Source organism: Camellia sinensis, chromosome 9, assembly GCF_055761805.1.
Source record: "Camellia sinensis isolate YWXY chromosome 9, ASM5576180v1, whole genome shotgun sequence".
Classification (NCBI taxonomy): Eukaryota; Viridiplantae; Streptophyta; class Magnoliopsida; order Ericales; family Theaceae; genus Camellia; species Camellia sinensis.
The window spans coordinates 22,173,819-22,184,028 of NC_138969.1; positions in this window are offsets into that span (position 1 = coordinate 22,173,819).

Here is a 10,210-nt window from a genome sequence, read left to right on the forward strand (position 1 = left end):
GCGTGAGCCCAAGCGGTTTTTCTTGTTTCTTATAACGCATGAAGCGCGAGCCCGAACGATTTTTCTTGTTTTTTGAGACGCGTGAAACGCGACCCCGAACGGTTTTCATTCCTCTGTTTCTCAAGATGCGTGAAGTGCGACCTTGAGCGATTTTCATCTCAGGACGCGTGAAAAGCGACTTCGAGGGATTTTTGTTTCTCAGTTTCTCAGGACGTATGAAGTGCAACCCTGAGCTGTGTTTTCTTTTCTCGTCTCGTGTTTTGGCGTGGTCAGAGGGTGTTTTAGATCTTTTTGCATGGAGCCTATGTTGGTTTTAAGCTTGAAGTTGCTAGTTCATATGTTGTTATCTCGTTATATTGCTTATTTACTTATTGCATCATCTTATATGAGCATGAGTTTTCAAAATAGCCGGCTTCGTGAATCGTGTTAGTCCAGCTTTTGAAGTTTTTGTGCATATCATTTGCATCTTGTTCCAGAATTACGCTGATTTGATTCCTTGCAAAAGGATATGTAGGTAGCCTGCAAGCGCAACCATTTATTTCTGTCTTGATTGTTTGTCCAAGTCTTTCGACCTTGTCAAAATAGGTCGTCTTCGAGCTTTGACATTCACTCACGTCATTTCACGACTTCGAGTTTTGTCAAAGAGGAGGGCAACTGTAGACACCACACGTGGACATCATCGCTTGCATACCTGATGATGAGTCTATATGCTTGTCAAGTGCTCGAAGTCCTCAGCGGAATGCCATAACTTTGAGCCTTCCAAACCTTGCACCTGTGTTGCCTTGTTTTGGACCAGACCTAGTGATTTTCAAGCCTGCAACCTCTGGTGGCCTACCGACCATTTCTATAGGCTGCGGGCCATTGCTCTTGGTTGTTGGCCACTGATGTGGCCTGCTAGCCACCATTAGTGGCCGGCCGACTACCAATGTCTTTTGCCGATATTTTGTGACAGTTGTGCCAACTGTTTGCACAAATGCTTGCATCTACACCTACGTGTATAGCTAGATGTTTATGAGGGAGTAGCTTGGTTTTCTATATATAGATGACCTCCCTCTCATATTTGGAGGTTAGAAAAATTTTTGAGCAAAATTTTTCCTCTCTCTCCACAATTCTATCTTTCTCTCTTGCAAATTTCTTAACCTTTGCCTATACACTCTTCATCTTTGCCTATACACTCTTAACCAAACCTCTCCATCTTTGAGCTTAGGTATCTTTGAGCCTTGTTTGAGCTCTTGAGGGTGTGTTTTCCTTGTTTTATTGTCTAGAAGTGATCTCCTCTTCAAGAGGCATAAAGTTTTGCCTTTTTATTTGTTGTATTCACTCTTTTTCTTACTATTTTTTAATGGTTTTTGGCCTGTAAAAACTCTGTATTTTTGGGTTAAAACTTGGGTTTTAAAACCAATAAAGGTTGAGGGGTGGTTCATCATTCTTTACACCTTCCTTTCAAGGCCTTTACCATTGTGTTTCCTACCTTGTTGTCACCTTTTTTTTTGAGCTTTTAAATACTGAATTTCAGAGTTATTTCAGTGGCTAAAATGATGGTTTGAAGTCCAAAATTAGAGGGGTTAGCCTCCCCTCCTCGTGTCTTGTTCACTAGCTTACATAACTCTATGTTTTAGCTTATTATTCTAGCTATTTTTGTCTTAACTCCAGCATGTTTTTGGAACTTAGTTAGCATTGTTTTAGGACTGTTTTTAAGTGTTCATTGCATTTGAGCCTTATATTGCATGCTTGTAGTGTAATTGTCCTCATAAGTTTGGTGTTTTAGGCCTTAGACACCACCTTATTTCAGTTGATTGCATTTATTTAGTGCTTTTCTTACTTGTTCTCACATTTAATCACCTCTGCAACCTCCCTCATTTCTTGGCTTTTTCTTTGCTTTGAAAGCGATTTCAAATTATTTGTTTGTTTAAGCATGAGATTGAGGTATCATGCTTAATGGTTTAATCCCTTTAAGGGTTCATTACCAACGGTATGATATCTCTTTCATGCCCAAAGAAACACTTGGTTTGAGCCCTCTTTCCATTAGAGGACTTAAATTCACTTTTGGACTTAATTGATTAAAGAATTGAGAGGTAACTAAAATGGAATAAAATTGGTGAATAAAAAAGGTGCAAGATAATAATTTGGTTTGGGTTCAATCGGACGTTAATTGAACCCTTGAGTCTTGAGTCGTTTCATACTCATTAGTGATGAAAACGGCTCAAGATTCATTGTCAACTACTTCCCTTGAACTTTCATGATGGGGGGGTGGTTTTGAGATTCTTATTTTATTGCATTCATTGAATTTGCACACTTTGGTTCATAGGCCATCATGCAATGAAATTGCATAGATTGATGGTTCGTGAATCAAGTTTTATTACTCCTTTGAGTTGTTCAAATGATAAGGAGGGGTAAATTGCGCAAAAAAAAAACCCTTGAAAATACACTGTCTTTGCTCTATTTGCTCTCTGTTGCAGCAGGGAAGTTCAGCCATCAGTGGCCGGTAGGCCACCTTCAGTGGACAGCAAGCCATCATTAGTGGACAGCAGGCACTCTGCCGGCCACCAGTGCAAAATCAAACAGTGTCCTTCTGAAACAGAACAGAGTTGGTCTGGAGGTGGAAATTAGTGTAAATGTTCAACTGTGCAACAGAGGCATTCAGTAGCAGAAACAGTGACTTTTTTGGGTGGAAACCACATTCATGTATGAGCCTTCCATCGATCCTCGAGATCCGTGTTATAAACAGTATTAGTGTTGTGCGTAACATATTGTCTTTGTAATTAATTAGTTAGAATAGATAATTCGTCTCGTGTTGTAATTATTTTAAATTAGCTAGATTAGTTAATTTGGTTTGTAATAATTAGTTAAGTAGTTTAGCTAAATTATTCATTTGTTGTTGTAATAGCTAGGTAATTAGTTAGCTAGTTAGTTCATTCGGACTCTCTTTGGTGAGAGCGCAATGTTGTAATAATGTGTATGTCTTCCAACCCCACGTCTTTCTCCCTTTTATTTACTAGTTTATGATGGTAAGTTTAGGGACATCATGTTTTGTTTAGCATTCTCCATGTTTGCATCCACTTGTATCACATGCACCGAGGTTCGGTTTATTATTCTAACTTGCATTGTTAGTTTAGTGTTTCTTTGAATACGTGCTTAGACCGCATGTTATCAAATTGATTCATATGCCATATTAGTAGCCGAGCCTAGTAATTGCATATCATATGTGTTGCATTAGTCATATTGCATAATTAGGAATCATGCATCTTTCTAACTCATTTCTCTTTTGGCTTGGAGTACTAGGTGAGCCTTTACTCGCTTTAGCATATTGCATGTTGATGTTTCCATGTTTAGCATGCTTGCCATGAGGCTAAGTGCTTATCTAATATACTGCTTGAATGTCTGTGGATAGAGGCTAGTTGTTTGAATTGGGATAGATCGATTCATGTACATTTAACCTCACTTTTCGATTGGCACATTCACAAACTCTTTCAAAACAAGCATAAATCAAGTGTTCTAATTCTTACAAATTAGTCTATATTTGTGTGTGTGTACATCACATAGTAATGCTAGCCTAATAATCGGAACAAGAGCATATAACGTAGATAAGATTCATATCATGATTAGTAGAGGTCAACGTGGGCTTGCCTTTTTCTGCGCCCCCGCCTTTCGGAAAGAGTTTAAAAAGAATGCCTCACAGTTCAGACTCCCGCGGTTCTGAATCTAGTCTCACAAGTGTAACGTGAAACTGATAAACACCAAAGAATCCAAATCCGACAAATCTTTTTGAAAAATTAGATTTTAAATCAAATAATGCCAAAATTGGACTGCTTTGCCAGATTACAGAGTCGTCACCTAAATATTTCATTTTGGGGAAATTTACGAAAGCCTGACTCGTGCCAAAGGCCACGTGTTCGTCATCACCAAAGTTGCCTCAGCTCGAGAACTTGGGTATGAGAGGGGAAGGTCCTGAAATGAGCACCCCGCTCGCCCGATCAAAGATCGGCCTCTACTAATCATGATATGATATTTTATAAACCTTATGTGTTTTTATTCCGGTAATTAGCTAACTTTACTATGTGACGCGCATAAACAAGTATAGACTAAAATCGCAAAAATCGGAACAACTCATCTCATGTTTGCTTTCGAAAATGGTTTGAATTTGCCACCCACAAGTGGGCTTAAAGATGCGGATTTGCCACCTCAAGTGAGTTTAAAACATGATTTTGCCACTTCGCAAAATGGGCTTAAAACTTACATTTGTCGAATTATTCCAATTCAAATAACAAAGCCATCATCCACAGGTATTCATGCAGTTAAGCATTTAAGCATATAGCCTCATGGCAAGCATGCGAATCATGGCAATATGGCAATCGTATTCATGCAAGTATGCTAAAGCATAAAACTCACCGAGTACTCCAAGCCAAAACAAAAGCTAGTTAGAAAGATGCATGATCCTAACTATGTTAAACGACTAATGCAACGCATGCAATGATGTATCTAACTAGGCTCGACTACTTAATCATGGTAATTGCAACACTTTGATAGCATGCTTTGAAACACGTATTAAAGGAAGTATTGAAATTGCAATGCAGTTTGAATGATGCGCTGAGTCTCGGTGCATGCAAGACAAATGAATGGATACAAACATGCAAGCATAAGGTATGCTAATCAAAATATGTCTCTAATCTAACCATCAAAAGCAGTTAAATAAAAGGGAGAAAGACGTGGGGTTGAAAGACATACACACACGCACGTACGCACACTTATTACAACATTATGCCCTCGCAAAGGAGGGTCCAAATGAATAAAGTTAACTAACTAGCTACGCTAATTAAGCTAACTATTACAACACAATTGAAACTAATTAACTAACTTATTCTAAGCTAATTAATTACAACAAATCGGAATTGAATAACTAGTTACACTAATTAATTAAGTACAACACTTGAATTGAATAATTAGCTATGCTAACTAAATAAAGCAATTAAATGGCCTCGAGGGCAAGGGATGCATGCATTCTCGGTTGGCTTCCTCCCGAAAATCCACCACCTTGCCATTGGACACCTTTGTTTGTACTTGTTTGAACACTGAAAATTGCACCAACTTCCAAAACACTTCTGATCCCCTTTAGGAGCACACTGAACAACTTCTTTAATGGATGGCCGGTCGGCTACCAATGGTGGCTGTTAGCTACAATAAGTGGCCGGTCGGCCACTGACCAACCACCCCTTTCCTGAACTTCTTTTTTTTGCTGCAACAGAGAGCAAACAGAGGCAAAGCAGTGTATTCTCAAGGAGTGTATGTACTGTTACCCTCCTTTTTTCACACAAGCTCAAAGAAGTGTAGCTCTTGGCTCTCAAGCCATCAACCAAGCAATTTTCATGCATGATGGCTAAAGAACCAAGCTTGTACAAGTTTAATGAGTGCAAAACAAGACTCAACAAAACCATCACCCTATCATGCATGATCAAGGGTAATGGTGACCAAGGAAAATGGCACATTTCGTCACTTTTGAGTATGAAATGTCCCATTTGCCTCCTGTTTGAATTAACGTCTGATTCGAACACATGCAATGAAACACGAAAGATGCTTTATCTTGCCTCTTTTACTTGTCTATTTTTGTTTACTCATTTTAGCTTACCAATCCATTCTTTAATTGATTAAGTCCAAGGTGAGTGTCCTCTAATTGAAAGTAGGCTTAAACCACACGTGTCTTAAGCATGAAAGAGATCTCATGCCATTGATTAGTAGAAATTCTCAAAAGAGGATTGAAACCATTAAGCACGAGTGTCTCAATTTCACACTCAAGCCAATAAAGGGTTCAAAGCTACTTTCAAAATAAATGAAAGAGTGAAGAATAGAGGGAGATTGCAGAGATTTTAGTGCTGAAATGGAGTGCAAAGTGACACTAAAACATGCAAGCAACTCATGCAATTCATGCTAAAAAGCCTAAAACATTAAGCTAGTGAAGCCTCTTTACACTACAACCACACAATACAAGCCTCAAAGGACCAAACCGGCTTAAAAAAAAAGCTGAAACTAGTCAAAACAGTAGCAAAAACATGCTAAAATTAAGGTACAAAATACTAGAAAAACATGCTCACATGTTAAGCTATCTGAGCATGCAAACAAGACACAAGGAGAGGAGGCTACCCCCTCCAATTTTGGACTTTAAAATGAGGTTTTTACCACTAAAATAACTCTGAATTTCAATGGTTTAAAAGCCCAAAAAGTTTGACTTGAAAGCCTTGAAAGATGGCACAAAAACTCACATAATTAAGTAACAAGAAGGGTGGCTCACCCCTTAACACAAAATAGTCTCAAATCATCATATTAAGCCTAAAAAACTAGAGTTCTTTGTAATTGAAAACCAGCTTAAAAACAGTATAAAAGGATGGCAAAACAGGTGTGCACAATAAGCTTAAATGAGGTAAGTTCTCTACCTTTGAAGCACAGCACAAAACAGCCACAATTTCAGGCTCAAGCCTCCTTCCAAGGCTCAAACTAGGCTCCAAGGGACCTCAGCTCCAAGGTGGTCAAGTTTGGTCAAGGCTCTATGTGCAAAGGTGTAGAGAAACTAAAGTTTAAGGCACAAAACAAGAAGAGAGAAAGAGAATTCTAGAGAGAGAGAGAGAAATTTGATCTAAATTTTGTAACCCCTCCAAATGGGGGAGAGCACCCCCTATATATAGAAAAACAAGATTAAGGCTTGAAATCATACTACCATACACGTGTATGGAGGTGCACTTCAGTGAACAACAGTTGGCACAGTTGGTAAATAAATATCTGAAAAATGAGAAAAATGGCCGTCGGCCACCACATATGGCCAACTGGCCACCACTGATGGCCGGCAAACACAAGCCATGGCCGATAGGCTGTGGGGCTGGCCGACAGGTCACCCTCTCCTCCAGACTTGAAACAACAAGCTCTTGGTCTACAACCAAGCATAAAACAGACAAGGTTCGAAGGTAAAAAATAAGGCGCTCGGCCAACACAACATATAAGGTTCGAAGGCTAAAAAACAAGGCGCTCGGCCAAGATCTTTGGGCACTTTATTGGCAAACATTTGGTCAAGTAAACCTGATGGAATTAATACTTTAATATTTACTATAGTCAAACATTTTATTGGCACACCGTCTAATGTCCATTCTCGCATCCATAATCAGCTTAGTAATTTAACTTGCCCTACTTTAAGCGATTTTCGATGGTATAAACATGTTTTTACCTCTAGAGTCATGCTTAGAGATGATTGTACTAAGTCATTTTGGAAAGAAAAATTCATTAATGGATTACCCAATCTTTTTGCCTATAAAATTCAAGATGTTCTTAGTCAACCTACTGGTATAATAGAATATGATAATTTAACTTATGATGATATAATTAGTACCATTAAAAAAAAAAGGATTAAAAATGTGCATAGACATGAAACTTAGTCAGATAAACACAAAGCTAAAAACAAATTAGGAAATTTCTACGAACAATATAGTCTACCACCTGTTGCACCATTACGTCGCAAACATAATAACAACAAATCTTCTCACAAATACCCTACTAAATATAAGAAGAAATATTCACCTACCAAATCACCTGATAAGTATTATGCTAAACCAAAAAAGAAATATTACAAGCAAGGTAATTATTTTAAAAAGAAGTCAAAATCTACCCAAGATGTTATTTGTTACAATTGTGGAAAAAATGGTCATTATCCTAATAAATGTAAACTTAAAGAAAAACTTAAGAATAAGTTTAATCAACTACAAATTACTGAAGAACATCAAAGTCAAATATTTGACATATTTAAACTAGCTAATACCCCAAATCAATCTCCTGTTCATTCTAGTCCATCATCGAGTGACACCACTCCCTTGAGTGATACCACTCCCTTGAGTGATACTTCTATTTATTACTCTCCCAGTGAGAATACTGACGGAGAGATTGAATTAAGATATAATGATACTTGCTGTAAACAAATCAATGTTTTTGGTAAATCACAACAAAAAGAAGATTCTTTAATAGAATTAATTAGTAAATTAGAAATCCTGAATTAAAAAGAAAATATACTAGTAAATTAAAATCTTTACTAATAAATAAAGATAAAAAACCTCATCAAGATAAACCAATTATTAGTCTCACAACTACTTTAAAAAGATTCCGAAAAAAATAAATATAAAGAAATCACTTTACAAGATTTACAAAATGAGACTAACCATATTAAATTGACCATTCAAGAGTTAAAAGCTAAAGACAAATGATTAGAAGAAGAAATTGCAATATTAAAAATAAATAAAAATCTTAATGATTTTCAAAATAATAATGATACTTCTCCTGATGAATCTAGTTCTAGCCCTGATTCTAGCCACGTCATCTTTGATAATCGATCAACTAAATCTAATAGTGATAATCACAATGATAGTCATCGTTTAAATATTATTAATAGAATTCATATTCAAAAATGGCATTTGAAAGTCAAACTAGTTATTAATGATTTTAAAATAGAAGTCATAGCCCTCATTAATACCGGTTCTGATTTAAATTGTATTCAAGAAGGTTTAATTACCACAAAATATTATCATAAACTAGTGAACAATTAAGTTTTGTTGATGGAAGTCAAATGCATATTAAATATAAATTACCCAAAATATATATTTGTCAAAATAATGTTTGTTTTAAAACATCATTTATTCCAGTCAGAAATATGACCGACAAAGTCATCATAGGAACTCTGTTTATCTGTTTACTATATCCATTTACCACTACTAACCATGGAATAACCATACAAGCTTTTGATCAAACAGTGACTTTTAAATTCTTGTCTCCCCCTGAAATCAAAGAATTAAATCAATTAAAAGAATATTCTATATCCCAATCTATTAATCGATTGACTAAACAACTCAAATTTCTCAAAGAATAAGTAAAATATAAAAGAATTGAAACTCAATTGACTAATCCAATTCTTATATCCAAAATTGATAAATTTAAAAATCAATTAGAAAATACCGTTTGTTCCACTTTACCTAGTGCTCTCTGGCATAGGAAAAAACATGTAGTTACACTCTCTTATATTAAAAATTTTAATAAAAAACAAATTCCTACTAAGTCTCAACTTATTCAAATGAATCATGAATTAGTGGAAATGTGCAAAAAAGAGATTAATGAATTATTAAAAAATAATATCATTAGTAATAGTAAGTCACCTTGGTCTTACCCTACTTTTTATGTTAATAAAAATGCTGAACTTAAACGTAGTGTTCCATAATTAGTCATTAATCATAATCTGTTAAACAACGTTTTAGAATAGATACGCTATCCAATCCCAAATAAAAAAGATCTCATTAAAAGACTTAGTCAAGTTGTCATCTTTAGTAAATTTGATCTTAAAAGTAGATTTTGGAAATACAAATTCATCCTAATGATCGCTATAAAACTGCCTTTACTACACCTTTTGGCCATTACGAATGGAATGCCATGCCCTTTGGATTAAAAAATACTCATAGTGAATTTCAAAACATTATGAATGAAATTTTTAATCCCTTTAGTCATTTTTCTATTGTCTACATAGATGATATTCTCATTTTCTCTAAGTCACTCGATGAACATTGGAAACAACTTAATTCCTTTCTCCATATTATCAAATATAATGGTCTAGTTATTTCTGCTCCTAAGATTAAGCTATTCTAAACTAAAGTTAGATTCCTAAGTTATGATATCCACCAAAGTACTATTCTTTCTATCATTCGATCTATTGAGTTTGCTTCTAAATTCCCTGATGAAATCTTAAACAAAACCCAGTTACAACGGTTTTTAGGTTCCTTAAATTACATTGCTGAATTTTATAAAGACCTTAGGAAAACTTGTCAACCCTCTTTGGATAGGTTGAAATATAATCCTTCTCCTTGATCTTCTACTCATACTGCTATTGTTCAATAAGTCAAAAAATATGTCAAGACCTTGCTTTGTCTTGGCATTCCTACTGAAAATTCATTCAAAATTACTCAGACTGATGCTTCTGATGTTGGTTATGGTGGCATTTTCCTTTAGAAAATCACTCCCCAGTCATATGAACAAATTGTTTGTTTTCATTCTGGTGTTTGGAACAAAACATAGAAAAATTATAGTACTATTAAAAAAGAAATTTTTATCTATTGTTTTATGTATTAGTAAATTTCAAGATGACATTTTAAATCAAAAATTTCTATTACGTGTTGATTACAAAAGTGCTAAATATGTT